The sequence below is a fragment of the Panthera onca genome, chromosome A2 (genome assembly GCF_046562875.1).
Source record: "Panthera onca isolate mPanOnc1 chromosome A2, mPanOnc1 haplotype 2, whole genome shotgun sequence".
Lineage (NCBI taxonomy): Eukaryota > Metazoa > Chordata > Mammalia > Carnivora > Felidae > Panthera > Panthera onca.
In genome coordinates, this window is record NC_138340.1 from 68,748,932 (window position 1) to 68,774,409 (window position 25,478).

A 25,478-nucleotide genomic window follows, 5' to 3' on the forward strand; every position below is an offset into this window, starting at 1 on the left:
ATTTCCAAAACTCTATACTTTTTACAACTTGTTTATCTTTACTTTGACTTTTTCCTAGAAGCCTAGCAAGTGAGTGCTCATTCATCTGGAATTCAGAGAGGTATAACACACTTGGAAGCATATTTTCACTCATGTATGTTTTAGGATACATCCCTCCTCCATATTTCACACACATAAACAATACAGGTTAAGTGTATTCCTACTCTTAGACCTATCCTTATGTTTTGTGATATTGTAATTTTTTGCTGTGTGTCTTAAAAAATTGGGAATTTCTTAAGAGCAGGAATACATTTTTTTTTTTTTCAACTTTGAAAATACTTAGAGATACCTAGCACCAAAATTTTAGATACACACTTTGGCGAATTTATTTTTGTTCCTATTATATAATTTCACCTTAAATATCTTTATTAGAGTTAAAAGCATTTTTAGACAAGTTGTAATCTTCTTTGTTAACCCACTCTTCCATCTTTCAATATGGCCTAATGTATCCTGGATTTAGTGTATCCTTCCATATGAAAAAAATTCCAGATGTTTATTGCCTTTACATAAACACACACACACACACACACACACACACACAAGTAAACTTCAAGCTCTCTAAGTTCTCTAAGTAAACTTTGTCCACAGATGCACAGAGTCATGTAGAAGAATGTTCTATATGGATAAACATACATGAAAACAAGTGTTTGGAAAATGGACTGGAATTACTGAACACACACAAAAAAATGGGTGGCAATGAAACAAGGTCAATGCAACGTGTTAGGAAACAATGAAGAATAATTCATAATGTAATAAAAGGAGGAACATTATATAAAATAATAATTCAATGATACAGTGCATTATGGGGTAAAATCACCTCCTGATTTTATGCTGTAACCACTACACTCCTGATTTCCTTCTCTAACCACACCTAAAAAACAAAGAAGATTTAATTTGTCTAGATGTTTTGATTCTGACAAATCTAAAATTATTAAAAAAATAGATATGCCAGACTTTACATTTCATGCATGTTAGATACAATTCCAAAAATATTTTCAAATTAATATTATATAGTGTTGTTTACAGCAAAAATGCTCTATAAAATATAACAACGCATCAATATAACTGAGAAGAATTAAAACGTGAGAGGGTGATTAAAACGCATGCGCAAAGACTGATGGGTAGGAAAACAAGGACATTAGCATTTAGGGCCGTTCAGTATTTCAGCTGTCTGTTTTAACAATATGCAAATATATAGCAGTAATTTTACCATTTTTCTCAAAGGAAAACGGTCCTACTTTGTATTCTTAATAAACACAAACTCATTTTCTCTTACCCTTGAAACAAGAGTGTGCTAATCTCAGTCATCATCATTATCATCATAATAATCCTTTTACATTCGTGTGGAGTCTACAGGGTGCACTCGGTTGAGAGAAGGTGTGCTTGTAGAGAAGTGTGAAATTAGAGAGCATTAAAAACACATGACTAATACCCTTAAGCATTTCTTTCCTGGATTAGATAAAACAGAAGCAAACGTGTCAATATCATATAGCTGCTTTCTGCACAGTCTATAATGAAGTTTTCATACTCCTTCCTCCCCTACCTATTCCAGGGTCCCCCCCGTACTCAGTGAAACCAAACACGGATCAAAGTTCTAAGTTGCGAGACCTGCCATGAGTTACCGGAGAAATGACAAAAATTGCAAAACTGAGGTAACCTCAGAAAAGGTCTCTCTAGGATTGCTCATCCTAGAGTCCAGAAAATGAGGGTCACTTTTGTGTCATGAGCACTTCCTGGGACTCTGGTGTGCTGAGCCCATTACGCAGGCCATCTCATGTAACTCTGACTCCCACAGCAGCCATTAGAGACTGTTACTACTGTCATTTCCATTTTTTTATGAAACTAAAGTTTAGAGAAGTTAAGTACAATTGATCTGGTCATATAACTGGTAACTAGTAACTACCAAGGTCAAAAGGACACTTGTCTATCTGCCTCCAGAGTAAACACTCTAAATTTTTACACCAAAATGAAGAACATGATGAGCGATGAAATTACTTATCAATGTAAGCCATATCAGAAGCCAGCGCTATAATAGTTTTTATTACAAAGGATGTGGTTTATTGGCCGCAATGTAATAAACAGAATGTAATAAACTCTAAGTCCATCATCTGCTACAATGCTCATTAATTATTGTATTGGTTATGCATAAATATCTTCAATGAAGCAAATGAGAAACTCAGGAAAGCCAATTCTCCACAATATTTTCCTGAAAATGGAAACAGAAATAACTCTTAACTTATTCTATAAGGGAAACAGTACCCTGATACAAAAACAATGCAGAGATATTACAACAAAAGTATAGATCAATATTTCTTATGAACATAGCTTAAAATTGCTCAAAAAATATTAGCAAATTGAAACTAACAACACATAAAAAGAATTATACAGCACAACCAACTTGGATTTTTCCAGATATTCAAATCTGGTTCAAAATTTGAATATCAATTAATGTAATTCATCATATCAACAGACTAGAGAAAACCCATATGACCATATCAATAGATGGAGAAAAAATATTTGACAGGCGTTAACAGCCATTAATGATGAAAACTCTCAGTAAACTAGGAATGGACGGGACCTTCTTCAATTTGATAAAGAATATCTATACAAAAACTACATCTAACATCATACTTAATGCAGAGAAACTACATGCTTTTCTTACAAGTTCGGGAACCGCTCTGTAAAAGAAATTGCTAAGAGAATTAAAAGAACCCACAGACAGGGAGAAAATATTTCCAAGACACACATCTAAAAGATTTGTATCCAAAATAATCAAAAAACATTTACAGGTCAGCATTAGGGAAACAAAGCAAACATGAAACACAGGGCAAAAGATATTAACATGTTCCAGGGGTGCCTAGGTGTCTCAGTCCGTTGAGTGTCCAACTTCAGCTCAGGTCTATGATCTGGTGTTCATGGGTTCAAACCCTACGCTGACAGCTCGGAGCCTGGAGCCTGCTTCAGATTCTGTGTCTCCCTCTCTCGCTGCCCCTCCCCTGCTCCCGCTTTGTTTCTCTCTGTCTCTCAAAAAATAAAATAAAACGTCAAAAAATTTTTTAAAAGATTTAACATATTCCTTACCAAATATAAGTGGATGGAAAATAAGCGTATGGAAAACTGTTCAACATCATCCGTCATTAGGATATTACAAACTAAACTAAAATATCACTACATGCCTATCGGAATGGCTAGAAGCCAAAATACTGACAACACCAAATTCCAGCAAGGAATGTGGAGCAGGAGAACTCTGATTCACTGGTGACAGAAATATGAAACGGTACAGATATTTTAGAAAGCACTTTGGCAGTTTCTTACAATTCTAAACTTAGTCTTATCATATGACCCCACACATCATTCCTAGGTATTTAGCCAAATGAATTAAAAATATACGTTTATATATTTTACATGTTTGTATATTGTGTATAAAACATGTCTATTAATATTTATAGCTGCTATATTCGCCGTTGCCAAAAAGTGGAAGCAGCTAAAATTCCCTTTGATGGGTAAATGAATAAACAAACTGGGTTGTATTCATACAATGGAATGTTATTCAGTGATAAAAAGAAATGAGCTCTCATGCCATGACAAAACATGGAAGGACCTTAAATGTGCATTGCTATGGGAAAGCAGCTAGTGTGAAAGGGTTGCATATGGTATGATTCTAATTATATGACATTCTAGAAAAGACTAACTGTGAAGACAGTAAAAAGCTATTGACAGGAGGGACAGTAGGAAGGATGAAGAGAAGAAACCTTGGGGATTTTTAGGGGAGGGAAACTGTTCTATATGATATTGTAATGGTGGATACATGACATTACACATTTCTAGACACCCACAGTGTAACACAAAGAATGAAACTTAATGAAATGGATTTTAGTTAAAAAATGGTGTATAGAGGGGCGGCTGGGTGGCTCAGCCGGTTAAGCATCTGCCTTCGGCTCAGGTCATGATCTCACAGTCCGTGAGTTCGAGCCTCACGTCAGGCTCTGCGCTGACAACTCAGAGCCTGGAGCCTGCTTCGGATTCTGTGACTTCCTCTCTCTCTGCCCCTCTCCAGCAGTCTCTCTCTCTCTCAAAAGTAAAACAAACATTAAAAAATTAAAAAAAATAATGTACAAAAATATGTGAAGGGTATTAAGAGTACACTTTCCATGATGACCACTGAGTAATGTACAGAATTGTTGAATCACTATATTATACACCTGAAATTAACATAACACTGTATATTAATTATACTGGAATTTAAGGATAATAAAAATAAATTAATTAAAAGAAAAAAGAATAATGTATAAATATCAGTTCATCAGTTATAATAAATTAACCACACTAATGTGAGATATTAAGAATAGGGGAACTTTGTGGGGGTGAGAAGGGTCATACGGGAACTTCATGCTCAATTTTTCTACAAAATTAACACAGCTGCAAAAATTAAAAAAAATACTAAAAGTGAAGAACTCATATTATGACATGATTAGTTAATTTTCTGAAAGCCATGTAGCAAGTTGGGGGAACACTACAATGCTGTGTTCCCACCTGGTCTGTTAACCAAGGGCTAATAGCTAAGTACGAGCTTACTCAGGTTAAAGAGCTCCACGTTCCTCCACATTCTTGCTGCTTACTCTCACCAGTTCTTGGGGCCCATTCTTCTCTGGCTTTTCAGGGCAAAGCATCGCATGGTACTTCAATGATCCATGTTCATATATCGGAAGACTAGATCCCTGCTTGCTACAAGCACATAACATCAATCCTTTCAATTCCAGAATCCTCTATTGCTTTCACTAATTTTCCTACTGTACTAGAACTACTTCTCAAGGATATACAGTTGTGAGAGGACTCAGCCACTTGTCAGTATAATCTATTTGCTTGTTCCAATTTCCATGTATTGCTGGATCTTATATGCTTGTTTCCATGCTTGGATCCACTGTCTGGAGTTCCAAAGTATCCTGAAAATGTATAATTACCCTGAAAAAAATAGATTTATATTTATTTACGTATAAATAAAATATATTTATATACAGTATGTATAAATTTATATATAGTATTTATAAAGTATCCTGAAAATGTATGACTATCCTGAAAAAAATATATTCATAATATAATATATATAATAGAATAATATATAATATATAAAAATAGATTTATACTTATTTACATATAAATTTAATATGTATTTATATGTAAATAAATATATTAATATATATTTATATGTAAATAAATATATTTATATATATGATTTATATATAATTTTATATATAATATATTTATATATAAATTTAATATATATAAATATTTTATATTTAAAAATATAATAAATATTAAATAAATTTATGTATATATAAATATATATTTAACTTATATATAAACTATATAATTTATATTTAATTTATATATATTATATGTATATATATACATATATACATATAATATATATATATTATATATATATAATACATAAAGACTAGGAGCTGGTATAAGCTGGGGACAGCGGAAGGACTCCAGGACACCCAGTGCAGGTCCCACTGGGGATGTCAGCATGGAGGATACAACGAGTCCCACAAACCCTGCCCCCGCAAACAGTGCCCTCTGTCCTCTCTGACATCTTGGCCTTCTAGTTTGCAACTGGTCTGGCCTGTTGGTTCCCTGAGCTCAAAAAGTAAGAAGGGTTCCAAGGGAATTGCCTAACACATGATCATTTTATTCATTGCCCTAGTTATTGAGTTCCTCATAGCGTCTGGGGTTCTAGAGGGGTCACCTCTTGCAACAACCATCCTAGCACCTAGTGTTAGAGCTTCTAGGTCCATCCTTCCCTTACCTCTGTGCACCAGGCTGCCTGCCATTTTCACAGTGCTATTTATCTGGGTCTGGATCTGGGCTCCAAAGTGGGCTATACTGTTTATAAATATTTGGGTCCTCATTATAAGCCAGTTGCTTTTTATAATTCAGCCCTGCTCCCTTACATGACCTCTGAACTGGCTTCTCTTGGGGACTGGGGCTTTGGGGCTGGATTTGTCCGTAGATGAGCACGAGCCTCAGTGTCAGCTGCCACTTGGGAAAGAGCTGGAAGCAGGAGTCAAGTCCCCAAGTTCCTCAGATCCCACACATCCTGCTCATTGGCTACATGGTTCTGGTCCCAGGATCCCAGGAGATGGCTCTTCCTGGGAATTCTCAATCCATGGAAGTCGGTGGACACTGGTGGAGGAAGCTTGGGCCTGGACTGGGAATGAAGCACCCTCTCCTGACCCTCAGGTCCAGAGCTCACCCTGGGCTCGAGGGGCCTTCTCAGCACTGTTGGCTTGCTGAAAGGAGATAAGGACACTAAGGACCTCGTAGTGCTGCTTTCCCCAAAAATTGTGTGGCTTTTATAACTTTCTAAATAAAAGTACAGAGAATAAAACTAGAGTTCGATTTTTGGTATGTGTTCAATTTTTTATTTTAATAAAAGTAGGCTATGCACAACGCATGCAGTGCTCGCGTCTGAACTAATAGAAGAGGCAATTGCCAATGGCTACAGTGATTTGAGGTTCAGTCTTTACATTCAGCAAGGTTTTTTTTAATTTATTTTTTTAATGTTTATTTATTTTTGAGAGAGAAAGAGACAGAGTGTGAGTGGGGGAGGGGCAGAGAGAGAAGGAGACACAGAAACTGAAGCAGGCTCCAGGCTCCGAGCTGTCAGCACAGAGCCCGATGCAGGGCTCAAACCCACTAACTGCCAAATCATTACCTGAGCCGATGTTGGTTGTTCAACAAACTGAGCCACACTACCCAGGCTCCCACACATTCAGCAAGTTTAAATCCATTCTTATGTGTTTTTTGACACCTTATTTGTGAACAGAAAATACTACTTGCTGATAAATTGTTAAGATCCACTCAATTTAATTAATATTTGAGAGGCACTAAAACTCCCATCTCTCTCTTTCTATACACACACACACACACACACACGTGCACACAAACAAACACACATACACACACATGAAGATAGAAAATGATAGGTATTAGATGAGAGGCTGATAGAAACACATTATTGCTATGTTGCCACTCTTGATATGGTTTTCCTATTTTTATAGATTTAGCATATTGTTAGTTTCAGGTAGCTCCAAGGAGTAGGAAAAAAAATTGGGGTGGAGAAGGTAAGAGCAAGTAGAACTTCCCCTCCACTCCCCAGAACACCTCCAAAGGTCATGCAATGTACAAGTGACACAACATGGACATTCACAGGGAAACTTAATAGTTGAATCATGTGTGTTGAATCATGATATTGGGGAAACTTACAGGACACAGAGTTGGATAAGAGAAGATTTTAGGATGTTAAGGACCTGTGACACCATGTTGGAAACACTTACACTGAAGATTAGAGAAGAGGAACGTGGCACTCTTTGAAACACAAGGTTTCACTGGGGAAAGAGAACTTGGAATGATCCCTAAATATGATAAAGAAGTAAGTTTTAACAATGTGGACTACCAAAATGTAAGAACTTTGATGTAAATCCAATAGACAATTGAAGTTTTAATTTAGAAAAACAGCTGTTTATAAAAAGTAAATCTTCATCAGATTTGCACAATAATGACTGAATATTGTCAACTGTCCTTAACATCAGTCCATAAATTAGGAGGACGCTGGAAAATGTTCAAACGGAATTTGTTGTGGAAAACAGTGTTTGAATTTAGGGAAAAGGAAATTATCAGATGGTGAGGATTTGGACTTCCCCCTGTGTTTTTGTTTTCACTCCTAATCTTTCCTGATATTTTCAGAGAATAAAATTATAGAAGTTGAAATTCAAATACATAACCAAAAACAAAAATTTTAAAGGAAGATATTTAATACGCATTGATTCATTATTACTTTTCAATTACTTTTGTGTCATACAAATTCCAAGGAACAACAAGTATGTGAAAATTGAGTAGATGAATAAAATCTATCCATACTGTTAGCATGAGAAAACTCACATAGGATGTAATAATATGCGATGATAGTTTTACTGAACAAATCTGAATGTTGAGAAATATTAACATCTGCAGTTATATTGACGGATGTATCCTGGAGGTGATGTTATATTCTCTGACTGCTGTTCACATGGTTTCATAAACACATATATCCCTGAAAACTTGGAAATAAGAAAAAATAAGATTTCCTTCTGATAATTGAATGACAGAACATGCAAATAATTGAATCATAAATATTTACATTTAGCTTACGAAGACAGAGTAGTTTAGAGGCCAGAGCAAAACCAGTGTATAATCTAACTGACAAGGTAGAGGATTAATATGCCAGTTAGAGGCGAGAATATTGTCAGCTTGGAAAACAAAGAACAATTGAAATAGACGCAACTCAGAAAAACACCTTCTTGGGAAGATGTTGCTCTTGAAAATCAGACACCAATATTCCCTCTCCTTCAATATCCATGTTGAGTATACCATGATATCTGATTTTGTTAATACGATGTTATACATCTTTAAACCATGTAAAAATAGTCTTTTTAGCAAGCTCAGGACTGATTGTCTCTCTGCGTACTGTATTTCCAAGGAGAGGATATATTCGCCAGGTCACTATAAAGATGGTTACCTGCCAATCTTTTCAACTTTTAATTGAAAAGCTCATCGATTGACAGAAGTTTATATCGTTTTATTTAATGGAATTTCAACATCATGAATCACGGATTCACTGGAATGCAGTGAATTCACTTACTATATTTTAGAAGACCACAAGACAAGTAGCCCAGATAATATTACTCCTGGTAACTCACCTAAAACATTCTGTTTCTAAATTTCTACAAAACCCATTGCGTATATCTGATGCATAGTTTGGATTGGCAGGCCATGGTACACAATAGAATGGAGAATTGTTCCAAAGCAATTGAATCCAAATCCATGTAATTTCACGAGGAAAGGGCATTAATCAACTGAATTGACTATAGAATATATTTCGTCAAGTTCTAATAAAATCACTACAATATCAGATGCAACATGAAACACACAGTCCATCATCCACTCAAGTTCGCTAATATAAAATCCCACATAGAGCTGTAGATATGATCAATAATGCCTGCAGAGCCTGGGATGGAGAATATTAAATCTAATGTTATTCTCTAGATTACATGTCTTGATGACACACTTGGGAAATGTGTTTTATTTAATATTAATAATTCCCTCAAATATTTGCTCTTTCAGGGACATATTACTTTTGCAGTTTTATCAGACTATTCAGGGAGAAAAATATATTAAGATTAAAGATATGCTGGAAGTAATAACATTTTCATAAATCTGATTTATAAATCTCATAAAACTTGGAAATACACCCTTAGTTTTTGCCATATCATTTATAGATAGCGATGTTATTTTGAATGAAAATTGTATAGTCTCATTCATCCCTAATGTTGTTGTTGTTGTTGTTGTTGTTGTTTTTAATCAACCGTTTTGAGTAGTAAAATTTTATGTTTCTAGATGGCTCCATTAGTATCTAATGTGCCTCTGAAAATCTATTTCAAATATTAGGGTTTGGCATTTTCTGAAATTCACTTGTGCCTTTTAAACGTTGAAACTTAAAACTATACATGTTTCTGTAGAACGGCACCAAATCCGAGAGAAGAAAATGGTGAGCAGTAGAGTTGAAGATTTTGTCATTGTTCAGAAATCAGTCTTGATGTTTCTTACTGCTCAAGGCCCTTTGCTGGATACGTGAGACATCCCACATAAACGTTCTGAACCTGAGCTATCGCCTTATGTGGACCACTTGGTATGAACACAGTCCGTACCCACCAGTGTGCTGTAAATCCCATTGGCCAATGACCTCATGGAGGTGCTGATTTTGTGCTTTTCATAAACTAACCTTCATTAGGAATGATACGCTTGGGGCGCCTGGGTGGCTCAGTCGGTTGAGCGTCCGGGGTCGGCTCAGGTCATGATCTCGCGGTCCGTGAGTTCGAGCCCCGCGTCGGGCTCTGTGCTGACAGCTCAGAGCCTGGAGCCTGTTTCAGATTGTGTGTCTCCCTCTCTCCGACCCTCCCCCATTCATGCTCTGTCTCTTCCTGTCTCAAAAATAAATAAAACGTTAAAAAAAATTAAAAAAAGAAAGAATGATACGCTTGCCATGTATTGTTATAGGGCCCGGGGATGCAAAGTGACTAAGAGAGACTAATTCTCTTCTCTCAGAGAACGGAGAGTTTGGTGGCACAGATTGTCATGCCTTAACACAAAAACAAAAACAAGGACAAAAGCAGAGCTTGTCAACAATAAAGGCAAACATACTAAGAATAAAATCAGGGCAAAATTCTATTTTCTTCCCAGACATAAACAAGCAGAAACAATAAACATACAAAAAGGCCCCCGTGAACTGGTAAAAAGGGAATATTCTGAGACTAAAATATCATCCACGGGATCAAAAATACCATGTCCAACTTAAAACATAGAAATAAGGCAAAAAAAAAAGCAGATAAACTTCTATATAAAGGAAATCTGTGAAATAAAAAGTATCCTCTCTGTAATAAATAAAATTCAAACTGTGCAAGAAGAACATAAAGTTTTGAAGATAAGTAATGAATCTCTTGCTCATGTAAGAAAGAAATTATCGGAGTAAAGAATGGATTATTAGAAAGAGTAGAAGTAGCAAGATAAATACGAGAAATAGGTATTCTTCTCTGAAGCCTCTAGATTTTCAAATTAACTCACCTAATAGCTCCACCAGTAGTGAGTAAAACCCAAACCTACGAAATTTCAAACTTACCCCAAAGAGAGGTTTCAGACGTACTCAGGCCTAAATCAACAAATACAGTTTGAAATCAGAAGAGTTTCAGATTTTTATTTTAAAACCCTAGATGATTAAATATAATGAAACATATACAGTTTTGTGTAGAGCATGTTATTACTAAATAATTCTATATACTCTAGGAATGAGAAAAGTAAGAGAAAAAAACTATATATCTAATGCTCTTAGAAAAGAAGTCGGCTCACATACCCACATATTTCTGTATCTGAACTAGCTGCCTGATGAGCCAACTGGAACTCACAACTAGAGATGTAATCAGTCAGGAAACACATCAGGAAACAGAATGTGGTTCAATCCAAGCAAATATGTAACACACTTTCATAACAGTGTAAAAGTCACAAATAACCTAATATTCATAAACTAATATGTGACCGTAACATTGCAATATAGATTTAAAAGCTAAATTATACTTTTTAAGTGAATATCATGGAAGAAAGGAAGGAGAAGGCAAAAGCAAATTAAAATTTTATTTTGTGCGTGTGAAGTTCACAGATACTACACGCTAGTAACTAGAGAGAAATAGTTGGACGTATGACATAAAGAGCAGGTGGAATAAAGCCACAACATAGTGGATTCAAATCATAGGAAAAGAGAATGAAGGACAAGTGGAAGTTCTCGTCTAGGAGATGTCTGACAGGCCTGTAGCTTAAATGCAGAAGACACCACAGGAAAAGGATACCAGCACCATTTTCCTCATGTGGCCATCTGTGGGCTACACCTGCATATAAGTACATGCTGTGTGTAGATTAGTCTGCTATTTAAGAAGTCATTATAAGGCCACCTGGGTGGCTCAGTCGGCGAAGCATCCGACTTTGGCTCGGGTCATGATCTCACGGTCCGTGAGTTCGAGCCCCGCGTCAGGCTCTGTGCTGACAGCTCAGAGCCTGGAGCCTGCTTCAGATTCTGCGTCTCCCCCATTCTAAGCCCCTCCCCTACTCGTGCTCTGTCTCTCTCTGTCTCTCAAAAATAAATAAATGTAAAAAAAAAATTAAAAAAAAGAAGTCATTATATACACTTGGACCATGCAAGAACATGGCAAAAAGTAATAATAAGAGGTAAAGTTCTTAGATCTGCAATATTTGCATTCAGGATGGCATAAATAAGATGACTGAGAAAGTCAGCAGAAGTTTCTTTTTTTAAATGTTTATTCATTTTTGAGAGAGAGAGAGAGAGAGAGGGAAAGAGAGAAAGAGACAGGGTGTGAGAAGGGGAAGGGCAGAAAGAGAGGGACACAATCCCAAGCAGGCTCAAGGCCCTGCACTGTCAGCACAGAGTCCAACATGGGACTCAAACTCACGAAATGTGAGATCATGACCTGAACCGAAGTCAGACGCTTAATTCACTGAGTCACCCAGGTGCCCCGATTCTTATTTATTTTTGAGAGAGAGACAAAGTGTAGGCAGGAGAAGGGTAAAGAGAGAGGGAGACGCAGAATCCGAAGCAGGCTCCAGGCTCTGAGCTGTCAGCACAGAGCGCGATGCGGGGCTCGAACCCACGAACCATGAGACAGTGACCTGAGGCAAAGTCAGATGCTTCACCCACTGAGCCACCCAGGAACCCCAGCAGAAGCTTTCTCAAGCATGGTATGCACCTCTGGAACTTAGGGCCACCTCTGAACCATGTGTTCCTTAGCTGTCCTCTAAATTAATACTTCTGCACCTATGATCTGATTAATCCTAAAGTTAGCAAATGGCTCAATGTTCAATCACGAGATGTGTATGTGAGTCTGACCTTCAGGGTATAATTAAGGCCTGTTCTGCATCCAACTATCCAAAAATAAATAAATAAATAAATAAATAAATAAATAAATAAATAAAGGAAGGAAGGAAGAGAAAAGAAAAAGCAAATGCAATGAAATGCAGAACGATTTAAAAGCCACACATGGATATCCTAATATATAAATTTTGCTATTAGCAGAAAGCAGAACTTCTCCTACTAAAAAGCATGGTGTCAGTTGTCATCCACAAATAATGTAAGAGCATATAAAGGTGTCTAATATAAAATTAAGGAAGAAAACACTCATACATAATTGAGCGAAAAAATGTATTATAAGACTTCTGAACATTCTGGTGCTGGGATTATAAAAAATTATATATTATTTTCTAATATGAAAGATTTTATGTATATATATATTATATATGTGAAGATTACAGCTATATGTATGATTATATACATGTATGTATTACATATATTATATATATAACTCTTTGTTAAAAAAATATCCTTGTCAAGACTAGTAGGCTCTAATATGGCAACCATCCCCAGTGAGATTCACTGACTTGTTCAAACTAGAATCTCCTTATGACCTTTTCTGGTGAGTCCTATTCAGTCTAGACAGCCCCCAATCCATTCTAGACAACTCCAATTCCATTCTGCAGGTCATCAGATGGCTGTAGCAAACGAAAGACAATTACTATATACCCACAGATCTTCAGGTATCAATCTTGAGAAGAATGATGTTTTAGGAGGAATGTCACAAGAAATATATGCAAGGTGGTATTTTTTTTTCACTGTAACTTCATACAACCCTTGAAAATCTATCAGTGAAAGCAGGACAGTGCGTAAGGCTTAGTACCTTAAGATAGGAGCTCTTTTCACTAGAACTTCTCATGTTTCAAATTAAGCACTACAGACCAGCTAGAATGTACATTATTCTCGCTGCTCTGGCTTCGTCAAGTGGCCATGGCTAGAGTCTGCTCCTCCCTTCATCCAGCCCCCGGCCGGCATACAAAGGAGTATGCTCAGATTTCACAAAAACCGTGTGGATCTGTCAGGCCATTGACGTCACAGTTGTCTCCACTAACATCCCTCCACGTTAGCTGAGTGAGGAGAAATCATCAGAGCTCAATTAAGATTTTCTAGGTATTTACCTGGTGCAGGCTGGGCCGATTTTTTTGTATGGTAGCAATCTCCAGAAAAAGTTGCATTCAGTTTCCCATCACTCTTTGATTTCATCTTGCTGTATAATGTTTGACTGTTCTCCTCACCAGAAGATACAGCCACACCTTTTCTCTCCCAGGCCCAGCAGCAAGAGGTAAGACGGAGTTAAGGAAAGAGTTCACACCCAGCCAAAAGCAGTAGGTGGGGGTGGGATTTGGGTAGTGGATATCTTAATCTGACCAAAGTTTAAATAAGGTCCAATAAACCCTGTGATTTCAGACAAGTTACTGAAACATTTTGGGGTCAATCTCCTTATCAATGAAATGCAATAGAAGTATAGCAGCCTCAGTTAATGACCTGTCCATATTCCCTTGAATGACCCGAAGAGTCATCTCAGAAGTTGATGTATATGCCTCTGTGTTTCTCAAAGAACTTTCTCTGACTTGCAAAGCTGCTCAGCCTTTCTGCGGGGCAGGCTGAAAGTGGCCCAAAAGTTAATGCACCAGGAACAGATCTCAAACAATGAGAGATAGTTATTGGTAAGTGAATAACTTCACTTACTGTTGAGGCTCCTCAAGTGGCCTCTCAGTAGGGTTCAACACCAAGTGCCCATGGAGATAACGCTCCGTGCTGCATGACCGACCCACGTTCCAACCATCCTTGTCTTTCTCCTCTGTTTCCTGAGTGCTTCCTGGGATCACCTGTTGTATCAACTACTACAGCTAAGTCTTTTCCCAGGGCTTGCACGGGGAAGGGGGGGGATCAAAACTAATATACCAGAGAGTAAACCTAGTGTTCCCGAGGACCCAACAGATGGCGCTCATATAAACTGTGCAGCTCAGAGCTTGATTCAGAATAGGATTTTAATGAACACTGCTTTCCTTCATCCTTACCTACAACTTTACCCACACTGTACGTTGGATACCCTTGTTTTCCTGCCAGAGTTTAAAACCAAATGAAAACAAACAAAGCAAAAACAAAAACAAATGAGTCAAGAAGATGGCGACTAAAAAGTGAGCTCAATTACTGTTAGAGTTGCTGTAATCGTGGTTTAGGTCTGTAGCCACAGATAAATCTCAAAATGGAAACCTAGAATTAGGCCCACTTACCCATCTTATTATAGAGAGAGCTGAAAATGGAAGGCCTTCAATCCAGGGCTCAAGTTTGGTGAATCCAAATGTCGACTATTGCGGGAGAACTAGAGGGGCAAGGGTATGTCTTCCCAATTCTTCCTCAACAAAAGCTTCCTGCCTCCTGCAGTGGGGGAAAAGGATGAAAGAATGAGAGAGATGTATTAGAGTTGTCTGCATAAACGTATCTAAAAGGGAGAGAGAGAGAAAGGGAGAGAGAGAGAGAGAAGGAGGGAGGGACTTATGAGAAATGGGTTCCATTCATGTGATTATGTAGGCTAAGAAGTCCCACAGAGTGTTTTTGGCAAGCTCGTGGCCCAGGAAAGCTGGTGGTATAATTTAGTCTGATCCCAAAGACCTGAGGAGCAGGAAAGCTGATGTGTAAATCCCAAACTGAGGACAGAAAAGATAGGGTGAGATGCTTCAGCTCAAACAGTATGAGACAGGAATAAAAGGGGTACATTCTACCTTCCTCTGCTTTTTGTGCTATTTAGGCCCTTGGATTGGAAGACAGCCACCCACACTAGGGGAGAAATCAACCAATTCAAATATAATCTTATCCAGAAATGCTCTCTCAGACACACCCAGAAATAATGTTTAGTCTGAGCACTCCAAGGCTTGTCAAGTTGACACATAAAATTTACCCGCACAAGGGAGAAAAGAGATTAAAACGTAACTCTAAAGAATCTCAAAACCTGAAATCCAAATACCGTTTTGTTCAGGTCTATTTTGCAACGCTCATGAGCAGTGTAGGGCCCAAATGAACCTCCAAGACTGTTGTATTCAAGCCCGAATATTCACTGCTTTCTATTTCCCATCCCAAATTATGTTTAGACATATTGTCTGACATTAGCAATTCAGGATTGAGATTGCACGATAATATAAAGGTACCCTAGTGAAAATGCTAACAACATGGAACTCGCCCAAATTTAAATATAAACTTTCTTGTTATCAATTTTTAAAGAAAACATAAAAATTAAAAAAATAAATGTCCTTTAAGTTAGGTTGAAGTTCAAATATATAAAATGAAAAGAGAATTAAGTTCAATACCAAGTGACCCGTCTGTACGGGTCATAAAGATGTTAAATCCTCCTCAATTCCTTAATCTCATTCTCAGCTAAACACATCTTTATTGCTTGGGTGGAGGAAGGGTTTCCTTCACAGTTGGCCTGAGCTGTTTCTCACAAGGTTCAGTATATAGTTTCTCCAAAATATATCCGTTGGGAATTTTTACTTTGAAGGGGTTGTTCTGTATGGTACCAGGTTGTTTTATACGTGATCTCGTGCATTTGTCAAAATCCTTAGAACTGCATACCGCAAAGAATGAACTCTACCGTAGGCAACTTCTAACATCAACCAGAAGAGGGGAGTCCGAGAATGGAATGCGGACTGTGTCAAAGGAGCCTAACCGCATTGCAAGTGTTCAGCACAATTTCACTGGCTATAGAGGGGAGAGAAGGAGATGACCCTTTGTAACTTGGAAAAACAGTGTTTTAGCTAAACATGGTAAGCCTAAAGATGGAAAGAGCTGTGTGTAAAACACCTTACTCTAGTTGGTAAATGTGTTTCTCTCCAAGGTACAGGTTAGCAATTCTGAAAACTACTTTCTATGGGACACTACAATACTAAGATTGAACAAATAAGTAAATACACTGCAGTTAATGGGAGCCAGATCTCTCACTGTCAAGGAAAGAGGTTTTCAATAAGCAAGAGGCAAAGTTAGAATAAACCCTGTGGTGCTAGATTAGAGTAGAAGGTGTTAATATTAACGCACATTTATTTTAATAGAGATGGAGGTATGGTACATGTATAGATAAATACATTTTGAAGGTAGGTAGGTAGATATAGATAGATAGGTGTTGACAAATGCTGATATATAGACAGGCAGACAGATGCGTAAGATAATCAGTCATGTGTATATACATGGCTTAGTACATATTCCATCGAACATGTAAATCCAAGTACTGCTACCTCTGTCCACCGACAGGGCCTAGAAACGGTGACACCCCAGAAGCAATGAGCCCCACCAGTGTCCACATTTATTCTCAAAATACTGATTTCCCACAAAAGAAATCGGATCTCCTTTCATACATGATTGATTCTGGGGCATCGGATGGTTCCCTGCCGGGTCAGGAAAATCACAAGATGGGGCAGATTGTCTTGTTGTGCCAGATAATAATGAAAGGCTTCAAAGGTAATAAATAGAAGATGGGGTCTGGTCAAAAGGAGCCAATGTGAAAGACCTCCCAACGATCAAAGGTGGGCGATTTATACAATAAAAGAAATAATGATAGTGTTGTGTTGAATAAAAAAGCATCCTTGAGTTCAGGTTAATTTAAGTAAATGATTAAATAAATGAATAAACGGAAGGCAGGGGATAATATTCTTATAGAAATATTCCAAGTAATATAGAGGAATAGGAAGAATAGAAAATCATCATTATGGGGAGCCACCTGTGTGGCTCATCCGGTTAAGCATCCGACTTCGGTTCAGGTCACGGTCTCACGGTTCGGTGTATGAGTTTGAGCCCCGCATCTGGATCACAGCTGTCGGCGCAGAGCCTGCTTTGGATCCTCTGTCCCCCTCTCCTCTCTGCCCCTTCCCCGCTCACCCTGTCTCTCAAAAATAAATGAACGTTAAAAAAAAAAAGAAAAGAAAACCTCAGTTCAAATTTGGAAATAAAAATAAACCGCACTAAGAAAGGAAAATACTTTACGAAATATATTTAATACCACATCTCTTAAGGAGATTCACATCTTATTTTTTAGAGCTAAAAATTACCACAACATTGGCCCTACACTAAAGACAGGGAGAAAATATGTCAACGCCCATTGCTGAAAGCAGGAATCCAAGGACAGATTCTGTTCCCTGAATATTATCCATGGTGCTGTCATCGACCATTGTCATATCTAAACAGCATGAGTTCAGGGTAAGCCCCTCTTCATTTGTTCCTTGACTCTGAATGTAGCTAGTTTAAATACTTACCCGGGTCTAGGTTATAACAAGTTAAGGGTACAACCTAAGAACGATTTATACTGAATGCAAAGCCCAAAGCACTGCATTTTTAAAGATATAAAATGTTGCTGTACTCATCGACGTCTAAAAAGCTCTAGGCAATATTCCGCCTCAATTTCATCTGCAATATGAAAACGGGTTGCACTTGTGTGGTTGAAGGTCAAACTATAGCAGCTGTGCTTTAGGGTCACTGCTATTTGGCTAAGGGACCCACAGCTCCATACCCCCACCTGTGTAAAAATAGCCGCTCACATTTGGACAAAGCCGCTATAAAGTGCAGTGACCTGCCAAGGCCAAAAATCACATGTGCCCTAAAATTTCAAAGTCCTGCTGAGCTGCGATGGCTAAAACCCAATAGCAAAAGGGTAAAAATGAATTAGGGGCCTGATACAGGTTGCTGCAAATCACCAAGAGCAAAAGTCCTTGTGGCCTTGCCCTGCCAGAAGCTGTAATCAGCAACTGTTGTTTTCCTTAAAAAATTCTACTCAGTCTTTGCATCAATCTTGGTCTGCCTGAGAGACAGAAACCACACAGTGGATAGAACACAAGGTTAACATAAAGAATTATTAAACACCAGTGATGAAAAGTAGTTACAGGATATAAAGAAACTCCATGGCAGTCTAGGGCTGAGGGACTATGTAGAGTGGACAAACCTGGAAAAGAGGCCACTGCCCAATGCTTGTAGGGAAGGTGTGTTGAACCCAGTGGTTTAGGGAAATCTGTAGATTTGCCCAGGCTGGAGCTAGACTACAAGTCACTGAGTGATGCAGAAGTAGCCCTCCAGAGTTCAGGACCTGCCCTCAGGTGACCAGCAACTGATGATGTGGGGGGTGGAGACAGTGTGGGGCTGGAAAGGAAACTGGCTGTTTAGTGTGAACAGGTATAGCAGTGCAGAAGAAGCCTTCAGGGCACTGGTTTCCATGTAGAGAAGGCTGCAGGAAAGGTGTCACCAGACTAGGACAAGGGCTCAAGGGGAGAAGAGCAGTTCTTTCCCCCTTCAATGTCTTTTCTGCACCTTTTACTGAGAAAGCTAATGTTGTGCTCACGTAGAGGAGAAACGCCCATTATGGCAGAACATATATTGGAATAGTTGATAAGCGGCAGACACTTCTAAAGGTTTCCATTGCAGTGTTCCAGCCCCGAACACTACCACTGGGTTGACAGGACATTGAACAAACTCCCCTGTGGAATCTGTTTATTCTCAAATTAGCTAACATACAGTGTAGTCTTGGCTTCAGGAGTAGATTTCAGTGGTTCATCACTTACATGTAACACCCAGTGCTCATTCCAACAAGTGCCCTCCTTCATGCCCACCCCCCAACAACCCTCAGTTTGTGCTCTGTATTTAAGAGCCTTTTATGGTTTGTCTGTTTTTATCTTATTTTCCCTACCCTTCCCCTAGGGTCATCCGTTAAGTTTCTCAAATTGCACATATGAGTGAAATCATAGATTTGTTTTTCTCTCACTTATTTCACTTAGCCTAATACCTTCCAGTTCCATCAACATTGTTGCAAATGGCAAGACTTCATTCTTTTTCATCACCGAGTAGTATTCCATTGTATATATGTGTGTATATGTGTGTGTGTGTGTATACACATGTGTATGTGTGTGCGCGTGTGTGTATATATATATATATATATATACACACACACGCACACACATATAGCACATCTTCTTAATCCATAAATCATTTGATGGACATTTGGGCCCTTTCCATAATTTGGCTATTGTTGATAGTGCTGCCATAAACATTGAGGTGCATGTGCCCCCTTTGAATCAGCACTCCTGTATCCTTCGATAAATTCCTAGTATTGCAATTTCTGGGTCCTAGGGCCATTCTATTCTTAATTTTTGGAGGAACCTCCACACCATTTTCCAGAGTAGTTGCACCAGTTTGCATTCCCACCCACAGTGTAAAGGATTCCCCTTTCTCCGCATTCTCTCCAACATCTGTTTTTTCCTGAGTTGTTAATTTTAGCTACTCTGACCTTCATGAGGTGGTATCTCGGTGTGCTTTTGATTTGTATCTCCCTGATAATGAGTGAGGCTGAGCATCGTTTCATGTGTCTGTTGGCCATCTGGATGTCTTCTTTGGAAAAGTGTCTATTCATGTCTTCTCATTTCTTCGCTGGATTATTTGTTTTTAAGGTGTTGAGTTTGGTGGTTCTTTATAGATTCTTGATACTAACCCTTTATCCAACATGTCATTTGCAAATATTTTCTCCCATTCCGTCAGTTGCCTTCTAGTTTTATTGACTGTTTTTTTTTTTTTGCTGTGCAGAAGCTTTTTATCTTCATGCGGCCCCAATAGTTCATTTCGGCTTTTATTTACCTTGCTTTCAGAGACATGTCAGATAAGAAGTTGTTACAGCCAAGGTCAAAGAGGTTGCTGCCTATTTTCTCCTACAGAATTCTGATCCTATGTTGTCTCACATTTAGGTCTTTCATCCATTTTGAATTAATTTTTGTGTATGGTGTAAGAAAGTGGTCCAGTTTCATTCTTCTGCATGTTGCTGTCCAGTTCTCCTAGCCCCATTTGTTAAAGAGACTGTCTTTTTTCCACTGGACACTTTTACCTGCTTTGTCAAAGAGCAGTTGGCCATATATTTGTGGGTCCATTTCTGGGTTCTCTATTCTATTCCATTGATCTATGTGTCTGTTTTTGTGCCATTACCATACTGTCTTGATGATTACAGCTTTGTGATACAAGTTAAAGTCTGAGATTGTGATGCCTCCAGTTTTGGTTTTCTTTCTCAGCATTACTTTGGATAGTCGGGCTCTTTTGTGGTTCCATACACATTTTAGGATTATTTGTTCTAGCTCTGCAAAGAATACTAGTGGTATTTTGGTAGGGGTTACATTGAACGTGTAGATTTCTTTGGGTAGTAGCGACATTTTAACAATATTTGTTCTTCAAATCTATGAACATGGAATGTTTTCCCATTTTTTGTGTGTCGTCTTCAATTTTCTTCATAAGGTTTCTGTAGTTTTCAGCATACAGATCTTTTTTTTTCTGTTAAAGAATTACTTTATTAATACAAAACATGCACAGAAACTAATTAAGTGGTGAGAAATTTAAATATCTAAGTAACAGCAAATAGGTGGCATTTCAGGGTTTACAGAACACATGGAGACTGCAACAGATTAGACTCCCATGGTTTAGAGGGCATCTTCAGAGGTGAACAGGGCCCCTGGTGTAACAGCTTTTCAGGTTCCCTGTCCTCAAGAATCATGAGAGGCAGTTCATTAAAGGGGAGGTGTACAATCCCTTCTTTCAGAGGTAGCTCTTCCATTTTACCTCCTGACTGCATTCTTTTCTTCGTTCTTTGAGATTTGTTCCATTCCTGGTTTCTGTGTCTTTATGCTCTGTGTTGACATCTTCAGGTTTCAAGGCACTGCTTTCAGAGAAGCTCAGGTTATTGCAGATGATTAGGAGTTACTCAGAGAAAAAAAAATATGACTCACTTCATGAATTTTTATAGAAATTTGAGGGGCACCTGGGTAGCTCAGTCGATTGAACTCCAACTCTTGGTTTTAATTATGATCCCAGAGTTGGGGGATTGAGCCCGTTGTCAGGCTCCGTGCTGAGTGTGGAGCCTGCTTAAGATTCTCTTTCTCTCCCCCCACCCCCCGCCTCTCTCCACGTCTCATGCTTTCTGTCTCTCTTTTTCTCTAAAATAAAACAAAAAATAGATTGAAATTGGATTGCATTTATTTTATTTTTCAAATTAGTTGCTTTAGCCTTCATGTATGATATACCAACAGGAAGCTCAATGCTGTAGCATTAACTTAAGCCACATGCATTACCCAAAGACCTCAAGAATTTACTCACTCTGAAGACAGATGATGATCAGCAAAACCTAAGAAGTAGAACTGTGCTTTAATAATTCTAGAAATACTGCTGTTTCAGACACTTAAAAAAATCAATCCTTTGTGATTCAGTTCTGAGGGTGTATTTTACACTGGAAACACTAGTGCCCAAAATTGGATCCCATACTCCCCACCATTTTCCCATTTCTCCACGTGGATGCTCTTTTTGATTGTGCTCAAAACATTCTTCCCCAAATGCAACAATCTTACCATCACTTCTGGATATGGAATGGACTTCAGAATCATGTATTTATTTATTTACTTATTTATTTATAATTTTTTAAATGTTTATTTATTATTGAGAGACACAGAGCATGAGCAGGGGAGGGGTAGAGAGAGGGGGAGACATAGAATCTGAAGTAGGCTCCAGGCTCTGAGCTGTCAGCACAGAGCCCGACACGGGGCTCGAACTCACAAACTGCAAGATCACGACCTGAGCCAAAGTCAGTTGCTTAACCAACTGAGCTACCCAGGTGCCCCAAGGATCATTTATATGCTATATAAACCCAGATCTCCAATAGGCTGAGTCAAGTCTCTTACCTTTGCTATCCTTGCCTTCTTAGTAAACACCCTCCTGACACTCTAAATCCACAAGTCCCTGGACTGTATCAACTATCAACTCTCTAAACTCGGAACATATGAGTATATGGATGTGTATATCTCAGAATATCCTACCCATCTTAGTTCATTCTCTACTTCTATTCTTCCTTCTTAGTTTATAATATTACTTGTGATGTGGGTTCACCATGCCATTTAAGAATATTCACTTCAGTTATAAAGAACAAGTAAATCAAGTAGGATGGATGAAATCAATGAAGTTTATAACCATTTGAAGGTAAATAAAGAACTAGCTGGTGAGACATGTTACACAGATAAAGAGCGCATATGTGTGTTAAAATAGACAAGAAGGTGAATGAAGGGACCAATTAAGTGACAAATACTCCCAAGGCACCAACTCTTCATGGAAGTCTTTGCATCCATAAATTGGCCACCAATGGGTGATGCTCAAAATGGTCCCCAGTGTTCTCTGTCCAAGACGTACTTGTAAAAATCATAGCTGCTTGACAGATTTTTAACAAGTGATAGCTGCTGCCATATGTTCCTGTTCCTGTATCTCTTCAATAAAACAAGGATGTATTGAGGTGGCATGCTAGTTCTTGAACCACCACACCTGTCCATAAGGAAGGCTGATACATCAGAGAGAAAAGAGGGGATATATGCCATTAAGTATTATAATATGCACACACTCTTTAGTTTACATGAGGAATTATTAAAAATTATAGTTATTTGCCTTTATAAATAACTAAATGATAATTTTACCAAGATTAAAGTGGTTGTCCAAAGAGACACTTCTGCTTCTTCCAGAGAGACACTGGGGTCAGAGAGTATGATCGTTCCACCTTGCTCACAACCTATCTTAACTTGTAATCTTCCTCTTTATCCCTCTGCCTCCAGTTTTATGTTTTATTCTCATTCAGAAAACCATATATTCGGAGCTCTTTAATTTTTGCCTGAGCCTTTCTACTGTGTCTCCTGAAACTCTTTGTCTGGTGGTCTATCTATAGACCATAACAGCACTCGGTCCACTTCCTGTTTGTGCGTGTCCAGATCACTCCAAAACTTCCCCCTTTACTGTGTCTTCCTTATTAGCTAAGATCTATTTTTCTCCTTAAACGCTAAACCCACACATCTTCCCTTGAACGAGCCCCACCCTTTTCCACTTGTCTTGTGACATTTAGTAATGCTTTTGACATCCTATAGACCTTGTACAATAATTCATTATGTGAATTGTACATCAGTCATTTTATGCACACACACACACACACACACACACACACACACAGACTTTAACATTATATCAGTACAAATCAGGAATCAGTATGAGTCAGGAATATTTAAGCAATTGAAAGATAATTTGAGCCAGGGCTTAACCACCTTTTTACGTTTTCTTAGTGGTAAATGAGATTTTAGTAATTTAAACTTATTCAAGGGTAGATGTTTTAAAATGACTGCAATGATGACCTTCTTGCAAACATAAATGCCTTAAAATTAGCTTTAGTGCTTTAGTAATTGTAAACTCTGAATTCTGACATCTTCTTTCTTTTGTTCAATCATTACTATGAGGCTGTAAGCTTCCCAGGGGTGTATCTACAAGACACAGTGCTCCTCTCTTTCCATTTCCAGTGTTTATCTGTTCAAATAGGCTAATTTAAGGAGAACTACATCGAGCCACTGAGATTCTGGATGAATACTTACAAGGCCTGATCTACAGATCAATAGCATGCCAATAATTTTAAATTGCTCTAAGCCATAATTCCTAATATTTACTTTACTATGTCCTTCTGAGATACGACTTTGTAAGGCATATTCAGAAAATTTTTAATGCATTTTACTTACTCTCTGTAAGTAATATACAGTAATATACATGTCTGTATATTTCATATACAGACATGAAAAGAACGACAGTGAATCAATGGATTCTATAGACAAATGTTAAGTCGAGAGATGAACTGTGCTTATATTATGATCTTTTAATTTCAATTTTACCACAAGGACCGCTATAACTGTAGGTATTGGCGGTGAAGCTGCTACACTTTCTGCTATACTTGCTGAGGGAACACAGGTAGAACACTCCTTGTTGTCTAGCTGAAATACTACATTTCAGGATATACAAGGAAGACATAATGTGTCATGTTCATTCATTCCAGCTACACATCTCTGACAGACATTCTATTCCTAAGAGAGTCAGAAATAGTCCTGACATCCATGGAGCTTACAGACTCGAAGACTTTCCTGCAGAAAAATATCTTTGTGATATTTTTATTTTCTAACGGTAAGAGTAAGTTCATGTTTTTTTGTAAATACAGTCACAATGTGCAATACTATAAAAGGAAAAAAAGAAAAAAAGTAAGAATCTCCACTAACTGATCCTCCATAGAAAAACACTCTTCTGTAACTGGTAAATATATCATCAAATAAATACAACTCTCAATCATCAGCCATATGTTAATTTTTTTCCCTACTATGTGTGTGCCTCATCCTGTCTTAGGGAATGATGATAAAATGATGAAGGCTAAAGGAGAGATTTTCCACTCAGGATGTGTAGAATCCAGTGGAGCAGACAGATGTGTATCAAGCGATAGCATGCTGTGTTAAGGGACAGTATTGATAAGAATATAATGGGGAGATCGGTGATTTATGAAAGCGTCTAATGTGGGAATTTGATTTAATGTGAGGAACAGATAAGTACTTACTTAGTTTTTGAAGAAGGAAAATTGCCTGAGATCTGAGGGGTTGAATAGGTGATCTCTATTGAAATCCTAGATCTCTGCTGAGGCAGGGGGCACATCGTGTAGAGAAAGAACAGAAAGTTGGAGTTGTTGCAGTGTAGACGGAAACAGGAGATACGTTGTGCAATGAGTCTGGAGCTCTGGAAAGGAGCCAGATCACACAGTGAAACACAAATTGCGACAAGTACTATCTTCATTATCCTAAAAAGGAGAAGTCATGCAGCATTACAAGTAGGTGGGTGACAAGATCAGATATTTTTATACTTTGAGCATCGCCTGGTAAAAGCAGGGATGAAAGACATAGTGACAAGTTTCATTATAATACGTAATTTATTTGCAAATCAGTATCATAGCAAAATATAATGGACTCACAATTGCTATTGTATTTGATAAAATAGTGTTAGATACCTTTCCTTATGACAGCGTATTGCTCTACACAGTGGCACATTATTCATTATATCAATATAGCATGCTTTCAACAAACCCGTATTT

General features: G+C 38.0%; 1 long non-coding RNA gene across 1 annotated transcript; it reads right to left on the bottom strand.

Moving 5' to 3' along the window:
- Nucleotides 1-2,064: 2,064 nt before the first annotated feature.
- On the bottom strand, nucleotides 2,065-15,242 carry LOC132679019 (uncharacterized). The gene is made up of 3 exons (XR_013554051.1): nucleotides 13,672-15,242; nucleotides 4,615-5,001; nucleotides 2,065-2,245 (listed from the first exon to the last, which is right to left on the bottom strand). It is a non-coding gene; the product is annotated as an uncharacterized LOC132679019 (long non-coding RNA).
- Nucleotides 15,243-25,478: the final 10,236 nt, after the last annotated feature.